The sequence below is a fragment of the Hippopotamus amphibius genome, chromosome 5 (assembly GCF_030028045.1).
Source record: "Hippopotamus amphibius kiboko isolate mHipAmp2 chromosome 5, mHipAmp2.hap2, whole genome shotgun sequence".
Classification (NCBI taxonomy): Eukaryota; Metazoa; Chordata; class Mammalia; order Artiodactyla; family Hippopotamidae; genus Hippopotamus; species Hippopotamus amphibius.
The window spans coordinates 138,302,952-138,324,282 of record NC_080190.1 but is presented as its reverse complement, the minus strand read 5'-3'; the positions used below and the strand labels follow the sequence as shown (position 1 = coordinate 138,324,282).

Sequence of the window (21,331 nt, the reverse complement as noted above, 5' to 3'; positions counted from 1 at the left end):
CTATGTTCAAGGATCAGTGAGAAGTATCAGATTATCTAAACATGCAAAGCAAGATATGGCAAGAGAAGGGGCAGACGATGGGGCCAGAACATGGGAGGCCTGGAATATGGTGCTAAGGAGGTAGGACTTTATTTTGTAAATGAAGAGGAACATTTGAAGAGCTTTAAGGAAGTGAAAAAAAAAATCAGATTTGTGTTTGAGAAAGTTAGCTCCACTGGAGAGCACAGTGTGAAGGCTGGTTTGAGGTGAGGGTTAGGATGGATGGGAGAGAGACTAACACAAGGCTATAGGAATTAGTGCCTAGTGGTCCTGGACTGCAGGTGAGGGAAGAGGAGGGTCTACACCAAGCTAGCAGCAGTGGGATGGAGAAGAGGAATGGCTCCCAAAGCTGATTGGGAAGTAGAGTGACTGAAGAGCATGGTTGGGAAGAAGAGTTGATTGGATGTGAAGGATGACAGAGTCATGGAGGATGACCTGAGGATGACTCTGGCTTAGAAGATGGTTAAATGATGAGACCATCTATTGAAGACTAAGAGAAAGAAGAGTTTGAGGAGGAGGAGCGGGTTGGCAGTGATGGAGGAAAGAAGGGCAACTGTGAATGACAAGTACACTTTGGGGCATGTTGAGTTTGAGGTGCTTGTTGGAATATCCCAACAGAAAATCCAAGAGGAGGTTGTTGATTTCTGAGCTCTAGAGCTTAACAGGGATGGATACACATTGGGGTCTCCAGCTCCTAGGAGAGCAGTCAAGTCAGAGCATTGGGTAGTCACAGGGGGACTGTGTATACAGTAAGAAAATAAGGAAGCTGAATATAAAACCACAAGTCACCAAAGTCTGTAATGTCAAGGGCAGAAAACATGAACTGGAATCAAAGGCGAGAGAAGAGAGCCTTTGATGGGAACTGTGAGTCTGGGAATATGTAGTGACCACAGAACGTAAACAAAGAAATGAGGGACTGCTTCACTGTCAGAAGAAATTGTGCCTGTGAAAATCTTTGCTGTTATTTAGTTTACTTGCTTGAGTTCTAAAAAACACAGGGAGGGCAAGACCCACCACACCATGTATAGTTTCAACACAAAACTCTAAGTAAATTAGTTCATAAAACAGATTGTCACGGATTTCTTTATTGGCTTAGGAAAGACTTGTTTTCACTGAGGTCTATTCTTCCGAAGAAAAAAAGAACTTTGAGTGAAAATGTATGATTCTCCTTTGATCTCTGTAATTAAGAGATTTGACCAGAGTATTTATCAGCCCTCAATAAAAATCAGTGGTGTTCCCGTTACTTTCCATGGTTTGTTTTCTCATAAGTTAAAGAACGAAGGAGTATCTTTCTTAAGATCATCTGGGGTAGACAGGATTTCACAAGAAGAGAGATCACTGTGGAAAAGTAAAATTTTAAAAGAGGGCAGATCCATTTTTTATTTAGTTTTCCTTTGCCCATGTCAGACTCCACCAAATAACCTGAATAAATACTAGCAATTGCTGTGCCCCACCAAAGTTCGGACATGCTCCAAACATCTCCAAAGAAGGACAATATACTTACTCGAAAAAATATAAAGATGAAGTTAACCAAGTGTGTGTAAATTCACCACAATCTCTTGTCATTACCCAGAGGGGATGGCCTGTGACAGTAACTTAGTTGGGGCCAAGTCCAGCTGAAATGCAGAGATTCAAGTGCTGAAAAGTCAGTGTCTCTCTGCTTTTCTCCTCTGATCCCTGGAAGCTGATGTCTTGCTAAGTAGCTGGCTGGGTATTCACCTTCTCAGTGACTTGGAGGAGGCAGTAGCCTTGGCAAGGAGCAGTAACACACACATACACACACGTACACACATACATAGACAAACACATGCACCTCACATCTGTCCTCTACTATCCCCTGAAACAGTAAGAATGTCAAACCTTTGAGTACTAGAATGAGACTGAGGATGTTTATGTGAAATCATCCTACTTCTCTGCTGTTCAGCTAGCAGGTGGCAACACGACCGGCTTGGCATCAACAGATGAGAGGATTGAAGAGACTCTTAACCAGTGGGGCCAATGACGTGGTAAAGAGAGACCTGACCCAAGGAAAGAGGAAGAGGCTCAAAAGAACACGCAGCCGCAGGGGAAGCAGCACTGGGAAATGCCAACAGCTCCCAGAGCCCGCGTGAAAAGAAAGTCGAGGCCGGTAGTCCCTTAATCAGAGCAGAAGTGGAACCAAAGAAGGAAGCACACGAAATTGGAAAAAACGAAAGGACAAGGGATTTGCTTAATAAGAATGGGAAAGTCACACACCCTTCTCCCCCGCTTCCCCAAACACGCCTGGAGTTGTGCTTCACTAATCTCTTTGAGAAGGTGTTCCTAGCTCTCTAGCCTATCAATTTATAAGAAAATCTATTTATCATTCCCAGTGAAAATGAATTTGAATGTCAGCCATAACTAGTTTCTCAAGTGGAAGAGAAGTAGGGCAGGTCTGAGTACTTATTTCCTGGCACATGAAAGTTTAGAGTCAAGCAGAGGTTAAAACTTGCAGTAGGATGGGATGAGCACAGACAGTTCAAAATGCTGGCCCCGTCCCTTATGGTATGAGCTTGGATAGGCTCTTCATGGATCTAATCCTCAGTTTTCTCACCTGTGTAATGGGAATAAGTCTAGATGCATATCCCTTTTTTAGCAATTCTGAAATCCAAAGCGGTCTGAAAGACAGATTTTTTTTAAGTTTGCAGGAAATTCAATTGGTGACAAAACCTGAACTGAACTAATGTGGAACTCTATATAGTTTTTTTAAATTAATTAATTAAGTTATTTTTTATTGGCGTGTTGGGTCTTTGTTGCTGCACGTGGGCTTTCTCTGGTTGTGGTGAGCCGGGGCTACTCTTCATTGCAGTGCGTGGGCTTCTCATTGCAGTGGCTTCTCTTGTTGTGGAACTTGGGCTCTAGGCGCACAGGCTTCAGTAGTTGTGGAGCAAGGGCTTAGTTGCTCTGCAGCATGTGGGATCTTAACCACTATGTCATCAGGAAAGTCCCTATATAGTTTTTATTTACCCCATTAAGCATGGTTATCCATATGTTTGCTGCAGAAGCATCAATGTGTTTGATGGTGGATGGTGTTATGAATGACCCAGTATACGCACAGATTTGCCTCACAAAGGTGAATTATTCCGAATTCTGAAGCACACCAGAGATCTGCGTGGAAGCTGAGCAAGGGACTGGGGACCTATTCCTTGGTGCTGTTGGAAGTTCCAAGGGAAATAATGTGTGTGAGGTGCTTGTAACGATGCCTGGCACTTTGCTCAAGAAATACAGACTAGAATTTTTTATTACAAAGTATTTGAATTAGGAGTGATCTGTTCCTGTTTCTGTCCCTCTGGAATTCACTCAGGGGAAACATCAAACTCGGAAGCTCTGACTCCCCTTCCACCAGCCCTACCACTGAAGGGCCCACACTTTTTGGGAAAAGAACCTCCCTGGAAAGCTATGCACATGTTCCTGGTGCCATGGAGTTGAGACCCAAAGCCTAAAGCCAAGAAAGAAGTTCCGAATGCACAACATTTGACGATCACAGAGATGGGGAATGAAAGAAGGGGTGAAACCGGACATACTCCCTCCTAATGGTGGTGTGGCCTGATGGAAGGAGGCCCGGCCTTGGAGCTAGAGAGACCTCAGTCCTAGCCCCACCCTCTCTAGTGACGGGAACGGCTGGGTCTCCATTTCTTCGTGTGTAAAGTGGGCTAACAGTACTTCTGAAAGTTTCGTTATGATGGGAAAGCATTCTGCATGGGACCTGATACATAGGAGAGGCTCTTGAGCTATAACTTATGAAAGCCAACCTTTTACCACCCTTAGTTTTGAAGTCTCCCTGTCCACGAATAATTTGTTTCTTGATCAATAAAATATTTATATCAAGAAAAAAAAAAGAGGCTCAGCAAGGGACAGCCAAACAGACACACGCACATACCATTATAGTGGGTCACAAGAAACCAAGGTTACTATAGAGTACAGTTCTGCCTTGCCCTAAATTCCTACCCCTGGGGAGAAAAGCCTTATGTTTCCTGCAAAAGTGAGGCTAAGAGGCCAAGCAGAAGGGGCTGTCTGTCTATGAAGAGTTGTAATCCTGAAGTGGTGGGAGGTGAGCCTGGGTTCTTCTTCCTGACAAGACAGTCACGCGTGCTCCTTTGGGGACCTCTGACTCAGTAGGACAGCCCTACACAAGGTCAGGTTGGAAACTGCAAGGTGATTTGTGAACACATGGATGGTCAATAAGGCTCATTCACCCCCTGAATTCAATTCTGGCTGGATTACCAAGTCCCAGTGTGACCTATAAAAGAAATAATTATCAAGTGTACTTGGAAGAAGAGGGGCTTGTTTTCTGCTATTCAAAGTGAATCCTTTCATGAAGGAGACCTTTCACCCAAATAATCACCTTGTCCTCGCATGCCCAAATCAGAACTAACACAAAGAGTAAACAGATATTCATTACAGAGGTGGCCTTGAGATTATCCCCAGCCAATGCCTGGTTTTCTACAGTTAGAGACTTTGACCTACATAATCGTGTTTTCTTCAAGACCTGAGCCATAGGACTTGAGAAATGCCAGGTGTAAGACATTATCAACCTCCTGGCTTTCCTAAGCACTCCTTTCCTGTTTGCTGCCCATCATGGCTGGAGGTGAGGATTCCCCGCTTCCCCAGCCTCCTGGACCTCAGGGGTTCAGCTCCTCATTCCAGGTGAGTCACGGCAGCATTGAGAACACACCTTCGCAGTACCTGCCCCCAAGCCCAGAATGAAGAGGCTTCCTGGACCATCCTTTGAGTGGTGGCTGTCGATGAACTCACTCCCATCTCTTCAAAGCAGTGGCTCAACAGCCTGGGGTTAGGGTACCAGCAAAGCTGGGGTACCAGAGGAAGGGATGGAGAACAAACATGGGAGTGAGAAGAGGGAATTTTTAGAAATAATTTGACATTTGATTAATTTCTTAAAGCATCAAAGTATAAAATAAATATCCATGAGTCCATCCTGGTATAAATAAATAAATATAGGAGAAAGGACAGCTCTTCCTTACAAAAGAATTCCACTTAAAAAAATGTAAAGAGAATGAAGAAAATAGGAAATCACCACTAGAACACAGTAATAACTGCTACAAGTAAGATCCACTGATGGATGCTAAAATTAGCAGGCAAAAGTTTGAGGAGAAACAGGATATTTGCAGTCTCAAAGTGTGTCTCCTATCATACCTGTTAATTACAAAGAGAAAAATAGTGGACTTCTCTGGTGGTGCAGTGGTTAAGACTCCGAGCTTCCAATGCAGGGAACGCAGGTTTGATCCCTGGTTGGGGAACTAAGATCCCACATGCCGCGTAGTGTGGCCAGAAAACAAACAAACAAAAACCAACAACAAAAAAAGAAACAAAAAGAAAAATAGTAATCTTGCAGTGAAGTCCAGCAGACACTACCCTAATCAGGTGATCCAGGCTAAGATCATCAGTATTGAGACACATCTACGTGTGTACCCTCTGAATATCTTGCACTTAAGAACAGTATTCTTGCCAAAAATGCATGATTTCAACTTAATCATGAGAAAACATTGAATAATCACAAATTAAAGGAAATTCTACAAAAGAGCTGACCAGTACTCTTCCAAAGTGTCAAAGTCATGATAGACAAGCAAAGACAGGGGAACTGCCATGGATTGGAGCCAACTAGATGTGACAACTAAATACAGTGTGGGATCCTGGATTGGAGATGGGAACAGAAAAAGGACATGAGTGGAGAAACTGATGGAATCTGAACAAAGGCAGTAGTTTAGTTAATAGTATTGTACTTGCATTGACTTCTGAATTTTGATCGTTGTACTGTGGTTCTGCTAAATGTTAACATTAGGGAAAGCTGAGTGAAGCATAGAGGGGAACTCACTGTACTATCTGTGCAACTTTCCTGTAAGTCTAAAATTATGTCAAAATAAACATTTATTTTTTAAATTAATTAATTAACTTTATTTATTTATGGCTGTGTTGGGTTTTGTTGCTGTGCTCGGGCTTTCTCTAGTTGTGACAAGTGGGCGCTACTCTTTGCCACGGTGTGTGTGCTTCCCATTGCGGTGGTTTCTCTTGTTGCAGAGCACAGGCTCCAGGTGCGTGGGCTTCAGTAGTTGTGGCACGTGGGCTCAGTAGTTGTGGCGATGGGCTTAGTTGCTCTGTGGCATGTGGGATCTTCCTGGACCAGGGATCGAACTCATGTCCCCTGCACTGGTGGGCAGATTCTTAACCAGTGCACCACCAGGGAAGTCCCTAAACATTTATTTTTTAAAGCTTGAAGTAATGGGACTGTTGTAAGACTTCCTCACATTGCTAAATGGTTTAGTATTAGTTGTATTGTGAATTACATATTGGGAGGGAAGGTGAGGCACTGGAATCATTTTAGCGGTCAAGGCCTCTAAATACTACTTTGAGCAAATTGTCTTTGTCCCTGGGAAATCACCAGGCAGCTCTATGCCTCACCCAAGCCCATTTCTTCCCTTCTTGGAGGTTGAAGGAACTTAGAAACACCTCCTACTGCACCATTACATCCTCCTCAGGAAGGTTCTAAGGACTTGGGCCCTTGACCCCCAGGGTGGAGCCATACTTTATGGTGTCAAGAGGGCAATACCACCAGAATAGACAATTCAACCTTAATTCCAGACACAGAGCATGCATGCTTGGGGCAGGGTCATTTCGTTAGGGTAATAATAGATCCTACTTTGCAGGTTATAAGAATTAGATGAGATAATATCTGCTACAACAAGGGTGGACCTTGAAAACATTATGCTAAGTGAGGTAAACCAGATACAGAAGGACGAATACTATATAATTCCACTTATGTGAGGTGACTGAAATAGGCAAACTCATAGCAACAGGAAGTAGAGTAGTGGTTACAGGGAAAGGGGGGCAGGAGAATGAGGAATTATTGTTTAATGGATACAGAGTTTCTCTTGAGATGATGAGAAAGTTCTGGAGCTGAACCGCAGTGATAGTTGCACAACAATATCAATGTACTTAATGCCACTGAATTGTACACTGGGAGATGGTTAAGGTGGTAAATTTTATGTTTATGTCTATCTTACCACAATAAAAAACACTAAGAAAATTCAAAGAATTAGATGAGATGATAAAAAGTTCTTTTAAAGCCCCAGCCCAGAGTGGACGCAGATACTATTAGCTTCCTTCTTCACTAAAATTTCATAAAATAGAACCATCACACAGTTGTTCCATGTGCTATTTGGCTGTGGCAGCCACATTTGATTTTTATTTTTTTTATTTTTAAAAAAATATTTATTTATTTATTTGGCTGTATCGAGTCTTAGTGGTGGCACGAAGGATCTTTCATCATGGCACATGGTCTCAGTAGATGCGGCATGCAGGCTTAGTTGCCCCAGGGCATGTGGGATCTTAGTTCCCTGACTAGGGATCAAACTGGCATCCCCTGCATTTCAAGATGGGTTCTTAATCTCTGGACCACTAGATAAGTCCCCATATTTGGTTTTTATAATTAACCACATTCTTAACCTCACTATGACCTGATTTTCAACATTCATTTCTTATTCTAATGCAACATTAAGACTGAATGACAAATTTTTAAAAAACACTAGGCTCACATGTGCTGTAAGAGCATTTCTGTTTAGCATAACAGATCAAAACTGAAATTGACTACATGAGTCCCAGTGCTGCTGGGAGGAAGTTTGGCCATGGCTCTGGGTGCAGCTTTGCAAATATGCTTGCAGACACCACAACGCTGTTGATTAATTAAATCACTTTCCTCCCCATCTTCGCACCGGCACTGCCACTGCTGCCATCGCTCCCTCCACTTCCAACCGAGGACCCCTGAGCCACCTGCGGTGATCATTTCAAACCTAGGCCCCCAGCCTAGGTCTGGCATTGCTGTGACCGCTGTAGCTCAACTTGGAAGTCACTCTTAGAGTTAGTGTTGTCATGGCTCTTGCTGCTTCTGAGCATGTGGCCAAACTCTGCTAAGATGCTGACACCTGGCTGGCATTTCATCGCCCTTGTCACTCAGCCCCGGTTTTGTGACAAGGCTCCCCACTGCCTGGTGAGACCTCATGCTCAGCCTTTTGTTAAATGAGGATTATGTGCAGGGTCCTGGCCTTGGCCACCAGGGTGAGACACTGTCTTGCAGAATACTTCTTTTTTATGGTTTTCTGTAATGGAACGTTGTATTGTTCCACACTAGCTTTGGTTGTGTAATCACTGATTATATAATGAATTCTGGTTCTGTGCCGGCAAAATCAGTCTGCACCGTTAAAGACACAGGAGAGGATACAGCTGCTTCAGAGCACACAGAGATGGCGCCTCCAGGTCCCTAAATCCCACGGCCTCCACCACCATCCCTGTTAATCTGAAAGATCAATTTCACAGCTCGAGGACTGCTCCACAAAGAGTAGCAGATCCTCTGTTTGAAGTTTGCAATTTTGTAAAACATCAGCTACCTCTAGTGCCTAACTGCCTTCCCTCATGTCTAAATTCTTGAAAGTCTGTGTCTTTGACTTCAAGATTTGGGCTTCCAGATAAAACACACAACTCCCAGTTAAATTCCAATTGTAGATAAACAATGAATACATTTTTTAGTGTAAGTATGTCCCATGCAATACTTGGGACATAGTTGCACTAAAAAAAGTACTCATTATTTTCTGAAATTCAAATGTAACTGGGCAGCCTCTTATTTTTCTCTGCTAAATCTGGCAGCCCTACTCAAGATCAGACTCTTGTCCTTGTCCTATCCTCTGGGTCTGTCCTTGTGGGACTCCGATAATTCATTCTGCCGAGAAGCCTGAGACAGAATGAGGGAAAAGGAAGAATCTTAATCACACTTGGCTTTTTGTTCTTATCTAGCTCTGAGTGTCACAGATATGCATTAAATTCATAAATAAATTAAAACCTCTCATTTGGACAGCTGAAATTTAGTTCATTTCTGTCCTGAAACTTTAGCAAGATTGGATTCCATTGAAAGGAAGGATGGTGTAAAGGGAAAAGAATGATCTAGGGATCGAGGACCACTGGTTTTCTGTAATGGGACATGAGCCACCCATCCCAGGCCAAGAGGCCATGGTGTGGAGTGACCATGGAGTAGCACTCTCTCTTTAGTCTATATTTGAAAACTTAAAGGATTCAATTAAATGACTTCTAAGATCTCTTCCAGGGCTAATAATTCTATGGTTCTGACTTCAAAAGGTCTGAAGCGTCCGAGGTATATTACTAAAAATCACAATATTAGATTAAAAAATTTTAAACATAAGGAACTGTTTATTTATGCTAAATTTTTAAAATAAGCTGCTTAGCGATTTTCTGAGAAGAGTACGTATCTTGACTTCCTCAGAACTCTTGCTGTTACGTTAAATATTTTGTGCAAACTTTTTCCATAATTAGTATTCAGGTACAAGATTTGCTTGTCAGGATACTCTAATAGGATTTGCCATGTCTATCATTCTTAAATGACTTTGGTAAACTCCAACATTCTAAATGAAAGCTGTAACATGAACTCAAGTCATTAGTAGTTACTCTAAGGAGAAATCAATATGATCTTGGGTAAAGGAAGATATTTTATGATAACATTCTTAATTAAGACCCAAAATTCGTGCTAAGGAAAAAGTACTTAGGTGAGCACACTACTCATTCTTTTCAAGTAGATTCAACAATCATATTTATTACTGGAATCCCACATGCTCCTCTAGCTGCAACCTCCATTTTATAAATGTTTCTGGCCTCCAGATCTCTGTGTCCACATTTCATTTCTCTCCTTGGTTTCAGAGCCAGGTTTTTAACTCCTTGCTAGAAATCTCCACGTAAATGTCCCACAGGCACCTCAAACTCAGTAATCTAAAATAAAGTGGAAATTAACACAACACTGTGAATCAACTGTACTTCAATTAAAAAAAGTAAAATAAAGTGCCTATTATCTTCACCCCACAACCTGCTCTATTGGTGTCCTTAAACTTGATTAATGGTATTATTATCCACCATCATCATTAGCACAAGCTAGAAATGTGATAATTACCTCCACTCTGAGTCAACAGGTTGCCAAGCCCTCTCAGTTCTAACTCCTAAATGTCTCTTGAATGTCAGTCCATTCCAAGAGCATTGCCTTAGTTCAAGCCCTCCCACCTGGACTAGGTAGATAGTAGTCTTCAGAATCTTTCTCACCCCCTTGCACAGATACAGAGTGATATTTCTAAAATATGGCTCAGATCATCCTAACCCCTCCTCACCATAGCCCTCCACTGCTTGGAAAAGAAGGGCCAGACTCTCACATGATAAATGTGACCTTTTGATACGTGACCGCAGCTGATTACTCCAACTTCACCTCCCTCCTCGACACCCCACAACTTGCCATCTCCCCCGCCCATCATCTCCTTCCAGGCTTGCCTGTACTGATCCCTTTACAGAAATATCCCTCCTTTATTTCCATCTGGTGAATCCCTACTCATCCTTCAAGACCTTGTTTAAGGGTCACCTTTGGATAGGCTTCTCTACCTAGTCCCCTTCCTGCTCCACCACACGCCCCGTTAATGACTTCTCCTACAACACCTTAGCACATTGTACTGCTACCCTTTGCAATACAATTATGTATTTTTTTACCTTCTTCCTCTACTAAACTAAGAACTCTTTGAAGACAGGGCCATGGTTTATTTGGCTTTGCATCCCTAGAATCTAGCAAAGGGCTTGGTACCATGCAAGTGCTCCATAAACATTGCTGGGGGAGAGGGGTGGATACATGAAATAAAAAAGAGGCGGCATTTTCAGATAGGTGTTGTGCGGAAGTGCGTTATCTCATTTACCTCCGATAACAACTTTATGGAGGAAGATACTACTACTACTGCCATTTTTATAGATTAAGAAATCAAGTCACTTGCCTTAGCCCACATATTAATGTGATAGAGCCCACAGAGAGCTGTTGTTTCTCCAGATTCTTTCCTTTCGGAACTATGAAGGGGTATTGATGAGCACTGGTGAGGTCAAATGTCAGCAGGCTGTAAGGGGACACTATAAGAGCAGGGATAGTCTACAGACTGGATAATCTGTTTCGCAGTTGTTAGAAACTCATTACTTATTAATTAAGTATTTTGTGAATCCCACTTAAATTCCAGGCTTCCAGATCTTTATTTTTACTTTTTATATTTTTTATTATTATAAAATATTTTCTATTACAGAAAAGCACTTGAACTGTATGTATGGTTTAAGAATAATTATTACACGTGTAACTTCCACCCATGTCAAGAAATAGAATTGCCGGGGCCTCAGAACCCTGCCCACCTGTCTCTCTCCCTGAGCACTGGAAGAATCACCATCCTGACTTCTGTGATACTGCCTGGCTTTTATTTGTTGCTTTGCCACATGGATAGATATAGAGACATATAGGTGTATATTCCAAGTTTCCTATCGCTGCTATAACAAACTACCACAGACTTCGTGGCTTACAATTATCTTACAGTTCTAGAGATCAGAAGGCTAAAATGGCTCTGCAGGGCTGTGTTCCTTCTAGAGGCTCTAGGAGGGAATCTGTTATCTTGCCTTGTTCAGTTCTAGAGACTGCTTACATTTTGACTTTTACCCCTTTCCTCCATCTTCAAAGCCAGCAGCATGACATCTGTCCTCTTTTCCCTTTGCTTTTGTTCTCTTGTCTCTATGACTCTGACTCTCCTACCTCGCTCTCAAAAGGGACCCTTGTGATTGCCTTGGGCTCAACTGGGTAATCCAGAATAATCTCCCTATCTCAAGGTTCTTAACTTAATAACATCTGCAAAGATCCTTTTGCCTTATAAGGTAACATATTCACAGGTTCCAGGGATTAGGATATGAACACCTTTGGGGGATATTAACCAGTTTATCACAACCTCTAAATAATTTCCTTTAATTATGTCTATTCTTGAACTTCATTTATATGGAATCATATGGTATATATTCTTTTGCTCATATAATCTATTTATATTTAATATAATTATTTATGTATTAGAATTTAAAACCACCATCTCATTTAATTTTGTCTCATGTATTATGTATTGCCTTTCCTTTCCTTTCTTATCTTCTGGGGTTGTTCAAAGAAATTTTTTAATCACCTCATTCTTTTTCTTCTATGGTATGAAAATTATATATTCTCTATTTTTTAGTGGTTATTATAGAACTTAATATGCACCCTAAACTTAAAGTATGAAATTAATCAATAATTAATTTTACTTTCTCCCACATAATTCAAAGACCTTAAATATTTTAATTCCATTTACCCTTCCTGACATGTTTTGTTGCCAAATATTTTAGTTCTTTTCTAGCTTGTTATTATTGTTGTAAGTTTTGCCCTTCAAGACATTATAACTGTTATCATATACAGTTAATGTTCACTTAGATGTATCCATGAATTTGTCATTTTCTTTGCTTTCTTTTGTCTTCTATCTCAGGTCTTCCTTGTGAGATCGCTTTTATTTTACCTAAAGGAAAGGTCTTAAATCAGAGTGTGCTGGTGGCAAGCTCTCTCAGCTTTGATCTGTCTAAAAATAACTATTTTTACCTCATCCTTGAAAGACTTTTGTTGGGTGTAGAATTCTAGGTTGCCAATTATTTAAGTTTATGAACCACAGGTTTATATATGTATATAAGCATATAGGTCATTGATGGTTTCATTCCACTGGCTTCTGGCTTCTTTTGTTACTTCCTTTGTTACTATTGAGAATTCAGCTATTGTCTAGTTGCCACTACTTTGAAGAGCATCCTTTTCTCTACTTAACTTTAACATCTTATTTGTCTTTGGTTTATTAAACTTTCACAATAATGAGTCGGGGTATAAATTTCTTTTCATTGTGTTTACTTATCATTCATGTATCTATGGATATCTTTCATCAGTTCTGAAAAATTCTTAGCCATTATCTCTTCAAATATTATCTTTATCCAAGCACTTTTCTCTTCTCCTTCTGAAACTCTGATTAAATGAATGTAAACCTTTCACTCTGTTTTCTTGCCTCTTAATCTCTCTTTTACATGTGCCATATTGTTATTTCTCTATACTATACTATGAATAATTTCTCCTAATCTATATTTCACTTCTCTAATTTTATCTTTAGTTGTATCTAAGCTGATTAAACATGACTTTAATTTGGGCTATTGTATTTTTTATTTTGAGACATTCTATTTGTTTCTTTTTAAACCTGCTAAGTCACTTTTTATCATTTCCTTTTCTGTACATATGTTTTCTACTTTTTCTTTCAATTGAGTAAGCCTAGTTGCTTTTATAGATTGTTTAGTAATTTCAAAATCTAAAGTCTTTGGAGGTCTCTCTCTTTTAGTTCTCATTCTTGATGGCTTGTGTCCTTGTAGGCTTAGTTGTTATTATTGTTATTATTGTTATTATTATTACTTGGCTGCACTGGGTCTTCATTGCATCACACAGGCTTCTCTAGTTGTGGCATGTGGGCTCCAGAAATGCGGGCTCAGTAATTGCTGAGCATGGGCTCTCTAGTTGTGGCACATGGGCTTAGTTGCCCCACAGCATGTGGATCTTAGTTCCCTGACCAGGGATTGAACCCACGTCCCCTGCATTGGAAAGCAGATTCTTAACCACTGGACCACAAGGGAAGTCCTTAGGCTTAGTTATTTTGACTGTACACTGTTTATTGTCCTTGAAATTTTATTTGGAGGGATTCTTTGAAGCCTAGGATGACACTAATTTTCTCCAGAAAGAACTTTCACTTGCCTCCACTAGGCACACAGGGATACTTTAAATCACTTTAAACTAAATTCACAACTTAAAAGGGTTTTATGGTATTATGGTTTCTTTTCCTCTGTTTTTGTTTATTTTTTCATCGTCAAATTGATATGGATTTGGAAGCTGTGAAAGTACCAAAGTGCAGTTATAACTTCTCAGAGCAGGTGCCAACCTTTACCACCTGTCCTGCTCCGCTCATCAGAAGGACCTGGGGGAGGAGGCACCTTTACTGTTGTTTCACCCTTGCCCTCAGGGTTTTACCCCTATTAGTGAGGAGAGGAGCAGAACTTGGGCTTTGATTTTATCTTTCTGGTCCTGAAAAGCCCGCAGAACCAAAGTTCAAGTTTGCCCAAAATGGCAAATGTCTTTAGTTCAAAAACAGTTTTAGAGTGCCACTTAACTTTCAGAGACCTTGTTTCCCTTTGATTTGGGGCTTTAACTTCTTAATATCTTGCCAGATCTTTGATGCTTTTACGAAGTCATAAAAAATTTTTTTTTAGTCAGCATTTTTGGTTGTTTCTGATCCCCATAGGAGGCTAGTCTGATCCCCATCTTGCTTTATTCCTGGAAATGGGAGTTCTTTGCCCATCTTCCTAAGCTTGGCTGAACTGCACACTTAGAAGCTAGAAATCAACACAATCTACTGTAAGCAAGTTAGCATATGAAAAGGTAAGCAGGTTTTTTAAGTTTCCTATACTTTAGGAAAAGAATCATTACAAGTTTCCCTTAAAAAGTCTACCAAAATTGAACTGCATAAAAATTTTCAGGAACATATCTGAAATTTTCTAAGAAATGTTTCCCCTCCAAAATTTAATTTTCTAACCACTACTAAATTAGTTTAAAATTGCAACACTTTTTCCAGAAATTACTTTTCCAGAAAGCTCAACCACCCAAGAATCCAAGAGTAAAAGTAAATAAAATGACTACATAGTCCAATTAGATGTCAAAAGGAATGTCGCCTTATTTCACATACTTTATTCATCAGAAGTCCTTAAGGCCTCATTCAGAGTTATTTAACTCTAATTTTATACACAACTCAAAGAAACCTCATTCTCTGGTTTTCTATCCCATGAACACTTACAAGGAATAACTTGAAAGAAAACATGCATTTTGAAAGGCAGGCTCATTATAAGAGCCAGAAATGGCACCTGACAACTCCACACGTGGAGAGTAGACAGGACTATAAAAATCTGTCCAAAAAGGTCAAGAAGAGACACATGCAGACATTTTGCTCAACATTCTACAAAAGCTCGTGGGAGGTTCACTGACCATTCACAGCTTAGTGAGCAAACGGCTACGCTCTTGATATTGATCCTGTGGCAGCATCAAACCAGCGAAACTGTTCCTGAAGGCAGAGAGGGATGCAGTCTTTAATACATTTTCTGTATTTTTAAGGAATTAAAATTTTTTTAATTAATTAATTCATTAATTAATTGGCTGAGTTGGGTCTTCGTTGCTGCATGCAGGCTTTCTCTAGTTGTGGCAAAGGGGGGCTACTTTTTGTTGTGGTGCGTGGGCTTCTCAATGCCATGGCTTCTCTTGTTGCGGAGCACAGGCTCTAGGCGTGTGGGCTTCCATAGTTGTGGCACACGGGCTCTAGAGTACAGGTTCAGTAGTTGTGGCACACGGGCTTGGTTGCTCCACAGCATGTGGGATCTTCCCAGACCAGGGATTGAACCCGTGTCCCCTGCACTGGCCGGCAGATTCTTAACCACTGAGCCACCAAGAAACCCCCAAGGAATTAAAATTTAAAATTACTTTTATGGTAAAATTTTTCTGATTTGGAGAATCTCACTCAGTAGAAAGTTCTGAAAAATAAGGACTTCTGTATTAATAGCCTCTTGAAATCCAAGTTCCTTCTGAGACTGACTCCAAAATATTCAGAGCTTTTAAATACAGGTTATATAGATACACAAAAGAGAAGTTTATGGGTGCAAAATGTAACTGTCAAAATTGTTAAGTGGTAGACAATAATCAGGGTTCAAAGGATGCGTGGGGAAGGGGAGATAAAGGGAGTGGGAGGAAAGAAAACATTCCTCAGACAGTCCTGTTTTTGTTTATCTCCCTTTCAGTGCAAATGATGCTGTCTCTGCCTCTTGATGTACATTAGGAGACACAGCTCTCAACTTACACATTGATTTTGAATCTCACTCAGTGCGGGCGTGTTTTTGTGGTATAGGAGAATCGTTACTTGAAAGGTTTCAGACTTTGCTGATACCATGAGATGAGATGCTGAGTTTTAGTATCACTCTCATCATTATATCATTAGTATCATTCTAGAGTCTCAAAAGCTGGAAAACCCAAACACCTGCTTATTGCAAGATACTGGCTACTCTATATCCAATGTAATTCTCTATGTTTTCCCCCTTAGTATTTATCAAACCAACTTGACTTTCCAAGTACTTAATTTTATTTGTAAGCTATTTTCCTTTTTTATTCTGCAAATGGAATTAACAACTGAACTGTGGTAGAAAAGGACTTCTGTTTTGCTTAGAACTGGCAAGTAGGTTTCATTTTGCAAGTCATTTCTGGTAGATTTGATGGAAAGCCATGTTCTGAAGAATATTGAAACTGCTTCCAAGTTTAGGAGAGAAGAGCTCAGAGATCCATTAGCAATGTCTGCTCCAACACAGAACTAGGAGTCTAGCATGTCTGTCGAATATCTGTGATCAGTGGCTTAGTTCAACAAAGACTGAATGTCAAGTAGTGTGCAAAGTGCAGGATTTTGTTTGTTTTATATTGTTTTTGTTTTAAATAAAGACATTGTTCCTTTACTTAATGTAATAAATGGTAGACACATGACCAAACAACTAAAATCCAGTGTGGAATATGCAGTAATGAAAGAATATCAGGGTCCAGAGGGTCAGAGAGGAGGAAGTGGGATGGACACATCAGGGAAGGGGTCTGGAAGAAGGCCTGACATCAGCAGTTTCAGAAGGCTGGACGGCCTCCGCTTTGGTTTGAATTCACCCCTTCTCACTTCAACCACTACCAATGGCAGAGCACCAGTATATGACCAGTTTCTGGGCAGACTTCCTACAGGCATTCTAATAAGCAGCTCACATAGCTCTTCTCACTGTCGTCCACAGCCTCGTCTCATTATCAGTGAATCCTGGCTGGATGCCACATGGTATAGACTACCTCCCCGCGGACATCTGAAGGAGCCACGGCAGGACTGCACAGAGAGCATGCCAATGGGCTCAGGCTTTCAGAGCACACACGCTGCAATGACAGGAATGGCCCAGAACCAAGAACAATTATTTTTTTAAAGGCATACGTTTTGTGAATAGTGTCAGGAAGGTCAAAAATCCAGAATAATCCAAGGTTTATGAAAAATGCTAAACAAGAGGGCTATTCATAAGTTATGTTTGGACCAAAGCAACCAACCAAGTAAGACTATGATCAGTTCTGGGGGAGAGATGTATAATGCTAGCATGTATAAGAACATTATAAGAAAAAATCATAATTACCAAATTACTTCCCATCATTTTCCTCTGTATAAGGTGTTTCTCACAGGTGGTGCATCAAACTCACCTAGAGTGTAAAAATGTATATTCTCAGGCCCCATTTCAGACCTACTAAGCCTAAATCTCTGGAAGCAGGTTGGGGATGTGCATTTTTAACACCTCTCCCTCCTCCAAGTGATTCATTTGAACTCTAAAGATTTAAAACCACCACTCTTAAGAACAGAATGACAAGAGCTATAAGGAAATGAAATCCAAGATAAATGAGAAGGTGGTGAGAGTATTAGCTGCTTCAAATAAGTTTAATTCTACAACTCCTATGAACTACATCCAGGATAAAAAACTAACCTGCAGATGCGATTATGCAAACATCAACATCAGTTTTTGAGAAATCATGGGAATGGTGCAATCCCTAGAAGCCTAGAGATAGGCAAATACTGGTTGCCATTATATGGCAAAAGGGGAGATTCAGTAAAATACAGAATTGTCAGTTGCATAAGGATTCCTAGCAGAACTTCAGAAAGAGTTAACAGTGTTCGTACACACTTAAAAGCAGAGTGTTGATCATTTACAACCAGCCACGTCATCACAAATAAATCCATACGTGTCTTTTATTTTAACTGTATCAACCCCTTGTTGAAAATAGTCATTATAAATTATAAATAAAAAACTGCATACTAAACTGATCCCATTTTTAAAAGTGTGTTAGAATAGCAGAGTGATGAAGTTAGTTTATAGTAAGTTTTTCTTAGGCATTTAACAAAGTGTCTCATGATATGTATTGAACAAGATGGAGAAATCTAAGAAAATTGATAGGACTAATCATGAATATTTATTGAGAGCCTACTTTACGTCAGGAACTCTACTAAGTGTTTTGTGAGTACTAATTAATTTAAACTTCTACCCATTCCTATAAAGTAAAAACAATTGTCCCATTTTATAGATGAGGAAACTAAGCAGAGATTCATCAGGTAACTTGCCCAGGGTCATATAGCAAGGATATGGTGGGGCTAGGGTTGAGGGGTCAGCTCTGAGATCTAAGCTTGGGTGCTTACCAACTGTACTGTATTTCAGATGCACAGAGTCACAGCTGGGTAAAATGCCATGTCCAGAAAGAGTCAATCTGTGGTTCATGCCAACCTGAGGGAAAGACTAATGGCTGGCATGGGTCTACAAAATTGTCTCAGACTTGCTCAACATTTTTATTAGTGACTTGGATAAAAATATAGAGGTTGGGCTTATCGAATTTACACATGGTATAAAGCTAGAGGGAGGGATAAACTGTAAATGAGAGAATAATGATCTAGCATGATCTTGGCAGATAAGAAAAACAGACCAAAACCAAAAAAATAAAGTTTTTGAACGACCATGAGAAAATCCTGTACCCTGTACCCTGATTGCAAAAGAAAGTACAATTAGGAACACCCAGCTTAAGTGCATAAGACAAAATGTAGAAACCTAGGAGATTAATTAGATGCATTGATACAGTCAGTCTCCTATAGATTAGTTCAAAATGATAAATATGCAACGTCAACAAAGTGACCTCATGTACTTCTCTGTCTAACCGGCTCCCTGACCTACGCCCCCTCCAAAGCTGAAGCTACCATATTTCACCTACTTTGAGATGCCATTGACTGCAAGATGCACCAGTGGCTTAGTACCACTGAGAAAGGAGGAGGGAATGCCATCAGCTAAACTAAGACACAATGCTTTCATATTATTTAGCATTTTTGTTTTGTAATGATTGAAGGAACTTTTTAAACTTTACTAGCTCTTTGAGGAAGATGCAGTGGCTGTGGCACTCCCGACCCTCAGCTGTTAGCTCTCGTGCAGGAACAGGTTAGTGAGGAAGTTTTTAAGGACACTGGAAAAACACCCTTAGAGCCAAAGAGAAGGATTCACCAAATTAGAGTTGCCTTAGCCAGCTGCATTGGAAACGAAACCCCTGTGGAACATGTGGGCATCTTTATTAGAGGCAAAAAGGAAAAGAACCTCAAAGTGAAAGGCCTTGGTCTTCCACTAAGACTCTAAGAATTACTACAAGAAAAATTCCTTGTGCTGAAGGTCCTAGGACTTGAGATCACTTTCAGAAGAGAGTCCAGGGAATTCCCTGGTGGTCCAGTGGTTAGCACTCAGCACTTTCACTGCTGAGGGCCTGGGTTCAATCCCTAGTAGGGGAACTAAGATCCCACAAGCCACACAGCCAAAAGCAAACAAACAAACAAAACAGATGAGAGTCCAGAAGCGATCATTGATTTGCACAGCTCTTCTGAGATTGTTCAACAGATTACTTTAATCAATACAGAGCTGGGAGTATAGGTTGAAATCACCATTGCTGATGTTTAAATCAGCTATTTTAATTAATTACTAAAAAAGAAGTTTAAGACATAGATTTTATCACATTAATTTTGCACAATAAAAGAAGAAACACATAAGAGAAATAAATAGGTTAAGGTATTCCCCAGACTTCTCATTCAGAGTCCAATCTTCTGAAATGCAATTTCACTTCAGAGTTGGGTATATATGTCCTGTTTTTCCAAACACAATCATCCTCTGTGCCACCAGGGGTGTCAGTTATTCAGGATTTCTTTAAATAATTCTTTGGAGGATTTTTTTTTTCCAAGCCAGTGACTCCAGGCCCTACCCCCAAGTTTTAATACAGCTCCCTTTTTGATTCTTTGCAGAAGGTATCAACAGAAGATTCCACAAAACAGCAAGATTATATTCCTTCCTGAAATGGTCCTTAAATTGTTTGTTGAGTGGAAAGTTGAGTTGCTGTTGTCCATTTGTACCATTAGAAATATAAAGCAGGTTGGCACAAACACAGGCAGTCACTGCTAAATATTGTCTGCCACCTGGCCGACAGCAATTAAATGACACTATTCATCAGAAGAGGTATCCTAATTTCAGGGATGTTAAATGTGAAAAGATGTGTATCTAGGAATCAACAAATTCAGTAATTATGCTCTACTTGCAGGCTGAACCCAATCCAAACTTTGGAATCTACGCTGTTCTATGACAGAGGGGGTTCAAGAGACTCTTATATTCAAAGGTTTAATAGTCACAGTTCTGTCTACTCTTGTGCAATGTGATTGAATCACCCATAATTTTGCTGAGAGAAGTATTTGAATCCTCAGCTTCCAGGTTGGGACATGAGTCAGTTGCCCAGCTGGAGAGTGACTTTGGCTAACTGACATCTAGTAGGCCCAGCTCAATGCATCTTCCTGGTTCTTTACGTCTCGTGGAATGGTCATTCGTCATCACGCATTCATCAACAATCCTTCCTAAAGTAGCAGTCATGAAGTTGGGGATTTCCCAACAACATAGAATGGTACATTTATAAATATTATAACGAAGATATAAAAATTGAACTGAGGCCGACTTGAGTTCTGTTCTGGCGCTCACTAGCAGTGTGATCTTGGCTGAGTTTGCCTTGCTAAGCTTCAATGTCCTTATCGGTAAAACAGAGGTTGCCATAATTGTTATCATTAAATAAGATAATGTATGTGAAACGCTGAACACCATGTCCAGCACATACAGTAAATGAAAAATAAATGGTATACCAGAATGAATTTCAGATGTATCAAAGATTTAAGTGTAAGAAGTGAAATAATAAAAATAATTGAAGATGACATGGGAGATTATTTTTGTAACATCAGAATGGAGAAGGCTTTTAAAAATTATATATGTGAAGAAGGAGGAGAGGAAGAGGAAGAGAAAAAGCTGCAAGTGAAAAGATTGATACCTTTGACTACTTAAAATATAAAACTTTTCTACCTAGAAAGAAAAAATACCATAAAGTAAATAAACAAATGACAAATTGGAAAAAGTAGCTGTACCATATAACACAAAGGGTTAATTTCCTTGATATATAAAGACCTTCTAGAAATCAGCAAGGAAAAGACCCATAAACTAATTGAAAGTTTGGCAAAGGATGTTTAAAAGAAATATAACTTGCTCTTAAGCAGATAAAAGGACATTTAACCTCACTCTAAGAAAAGAAGTTGAGTAGACAAGTTGAAGCTCTTTGTCTTCTGCACCCTTCCTCAGACCCTGTGCCTACCAGCCTGCCGGGACTTCTGTCCACTGACAAGTGGAGCATCTTCCTCATGCTGCCTGTCTTCACCTTGGACTCCCCCCTTGCCTCCTT

The 21,331-nt window shown here is 40.3% G+C and overlaps 1 pseudogene; it reads left to right on the top strand.

Annotated features, from left to right (window-relative positions):
- Positions 1-4,635: 4,635 nt before the first annotated feature.
- LOC130854300 (40S ribosomal protein S20-like) lies at positions 4,636-19,527 on the top strand (annotated as a pseudogene).
- The last annotated feature ends 1,804 nt before the right edge of the window (positions 19,528-21,331 follow it).